Source organism: Carassius auratus, chromosome 44 (genome assembly GCF_003368295.1).
Source record: "Carassius auratus strain Wakin chromosome 44, ASM336829v1, whole genome shotgun sequence".
In the NCBI taxonomy this organism is placed as follows: domain Eukaryota; kingdom Metazoa; phylum Chordata; class Actinopteri; order Cypriniformes; family Cyprinidae; genus Carassius; species Carassius auratus.
Genome location: NC_039286.1, coordinates 9,910,606 through 9,914,230, shown reverse-complemented (window position 1 = coordinate 9,914,230; position 3,625 = coordinate 9,910,606).

The window sequence follows — 3,625 nt, the reverse complement described above, 5'->3', positions numbered from 1 at the left end:
GTTGATGTTATTAACAAATTATGTAATATTACTTATTACTATATATATATATATATATATATATATTATATATATATTAGGGGTTGTAACGGTTCACAAAATTCACGGTTCGGTTCGATACGATACACTGATGTCACGGTTCGGTTCGGTTCGGTTCGATACGTTTTAGATACAGCAAAATGTAAAAACATCTCAACTTTTCAGAATGCCGCAAGCGCACCGCGGGTCATGTGACAAGAACCAACCAATCAGCTTCATCCTTTCCCGTAACAACGTTGAGAGCTCAGCCAAGATGAAGGAACAGCTGATCATAGTTGTATATGGATTGCAATTTTGAAATAAATTCAGTAGCAGAGCTACTGCAAGCGATTTTTAGAGCTGCAAATCCATTTATCCTTCGCTGAAATTTCCGCGTCTCATGGAGAGAGCACGTCATTGTTGCTTAGCAAAGACAGACGCCTCATGAGCGCTTCTGCCCAAGCGCTTTGGAAAGGAGGAGAAAGACGCGCTTAGCGTTTTCCATGCGTTTTTAGGCACGATATGTGAACGGCCCCTAAGGCGCTCGCTCACTCAGCACGCGCTGAAGGCTCAATTGCAAAATGTCTAATGCATTTAACAGACTAGAAATCTAAGATCCTAAAATAACCAACAGGTCCTGGTGTTTGGGTTGGATTCCCTGTAAGCTATAGTGTCTAAATGCTGCAGGGATAGTTTGCTGCGTGCATGTTTCTCCTTTTTTTTGTCTTTTCCCAGATAGTACTGACGCATATATCCCAGATATTCCCGCTGGTTTTTTTTTTTTTTTTTTGTATTCCCGCTGGTGTACCCTGTCATGTTGCAGATGCGACATACCGTTGTTTTTTTTATCCACCACTCTCAACGCCTGTTACGTTGTTTGGGTTATTGGGCTACCTTGTTGAACGCATATCATTATATTTCTTTCTCTCTCTCTCTTTTTTTTTTTTTTTTCAAATATAATTAATTACTCCAACGAACCGTTCGGTATACATAATGCGTACCGCGTACCGAACCGAAAGCGTTGTACCGAACGGTTCAATACGAATACGCGTATCGTTACACCCCTTATATATATATATATATACTAAACTATATTATTTACTAAAACTTATATTATTTATTATTATGTATATCACTTGTATTGTTAAACATTTTGTTTGAACATATGGTAAACTAAAAAAAGATTTTGTGTAGAAACAATTTCCACTCAGAAATAATTACAAAGAAACACAAACACACGCTTGTTTTTGTGAAAAGTGGGGACATCCCATTGGCTTAATGTTTTTTTATACTGTACAAACTGTATATTTTATCGGCCTTCACCAACCCTACACCTAACCCTAACCCCTCACAGGGAACTTTGTGCATTTTTACTTTCTCAGAAAACCTTATTCTGTATGATGTATTAGCGTTTGAAAAATGGGGACATGGGTTATGTCCTCACAAGTCACCCTCTCCTTGTAATACCTGTGTCATATTCATGTCATTATACAAAGTTGTGCCCTGATATGTCACAAAAACAACACACACACACACACACACACACACACACACATAAACAGAACAGTGAGTGTAGAACTGTTGATGGCTGCAGGATTTCCCTGAACAGAAGTAATCTCTACAGTTGAGTTCATTTATCATGTAGAGTACACTACTGTACAAACCCATTAAGTGGTTAGTATAAAGGGCAGCCTGACCCCACTTAATGACATCCCAGTGCTCCGCACATGCCGTGAATTTTAAATGTGGAAGCACAGCACACTGAAATAATTTTTTATGAAAAAAAGACTTTCCTTAAAGAAATTTCACTAAGCAGAGATCTCATGTTATTGAAATTTTTTTAATGCATCTATACTATAATACGAGTAACATATACAGATGATCTACTATAAAGTATATCACAAAATAGCTTGTGATGATAGCTCAGGGATTGCCTTTTGCAAAATTTTCCGTACTTAGTTTGCTTTAACCACTCATTGAGGAATATTATCAGGTTTGTCAGTGTAATGCAGAGATGATGGAAACACAAATGCATCACATGACTCTGATGTTTGTATTTTGGTAGGACTGTAATGTGAGTCAAATAAGGTTTCTGGTCTGTGTTCACAGGTTATTGGTGATGTTTATTTATATCTCTCAGTAAACCATAATGGTTCCACTGTGCTAGCAATAAAAGATTTTAGAAGTGTGAATGGACTTATGTATTAGATTGTATTTGTCTTAAAGGGGCTGTATTCTACTGTATATAAAATAAGATACTTTTTTTCATGAATTCCATTTATGTTAGTCAAATAGTCTTTATCTATAATAATTTAATCTGTACAACTACAAAATATTTATATTTATATATATTATATGCATATATATATATATATGCATATATATATGCATTTGTTTTGATCAAAAATACAGTAAAATATGTCCCCGTTAATGTGAAATACAAAAAAAAGAAAAAAAAAGAAAACTTTTATTCAGCAGGATGCATTAAACTGATCAAAAGTTTGTTAGAAAATATAAATGCTGTTGTTTTGTAGTTTTCACAAAAAAAGCCTGTAAAATTTGCTTTAAACATTCCATAATAATAAGAATCATTTATAATAGTGGAGCACCAATAATAATTAATAATAGAGTAACCAAATTCAACGAATTAGAATGACTTTCTGAAGGATTATGTGACAACGAATATTGGAACAAAGATGCTTAAATTCAGGCTTTGCATCACAGGAATAAACTTGCATTATAAAATATTAAATTTTTAAAAAGTTATTTTAAATTGTATTTGTATTTCATTTGTATTATTGTCTTTACTCTATTTTTATTATGAATTGCAGCCTTACACTGTAAAAAAAATACAGAAAAGTGTAAACATTTGCAGAAAAAAATTTACATTTTACAGTATAAAACTATTTGTGTGTAAACTAGTAAATTCAACAATGCACGCTGCTACTAAAATCGGTTCTGTTTTCTTTAACATAAACTGACAACCACCATAATATTGCAGATATGAAGAATCAGTTCATCACAAGTAGCTTTTCCACAAGCTGAAGTATAAACTCATTTAAAGAAGGCACACAGATTAATTCAGGCAAACACAAAACACCATTACGGTAACACACGGCACTTAAATAATGCAATAAACATTCATTAAACAGCAGAAGATGTAACATAAAACCACTTGCACATAACTGATAACAACATGACAAAACTATTAAGAAACATGATTATTTAAAAAAAATACTTTCAAATGTGGAGTGTCATGCAGGGACTTGTGGGAATATCAGTTTATAGTTTTTTTACTTTAAATTATACATTGATTTGTAATTTTTTAACTCTTAAAATTGTATAAGTGACAGCATCTTACTGTAAAAATTCCATGAAATGTCTGGTTAGATTTTGTACAGTTTTCCAGTGTATGGGAACTTTTTTTTCTGTGGCATTTTTACAGTATTTTACAATTAACATTACACTTGTGTTTTTACAGTATAGTGAGCATAAGAGACTTCTGTGTAAAGTATTAAAAATCTTATTTAAAATGTTTGATTTAAAGTGTAACTGCTTAAAACCATTTGGATTGCATTTGTAAAAATAATAAAATAAAATGAAAAAT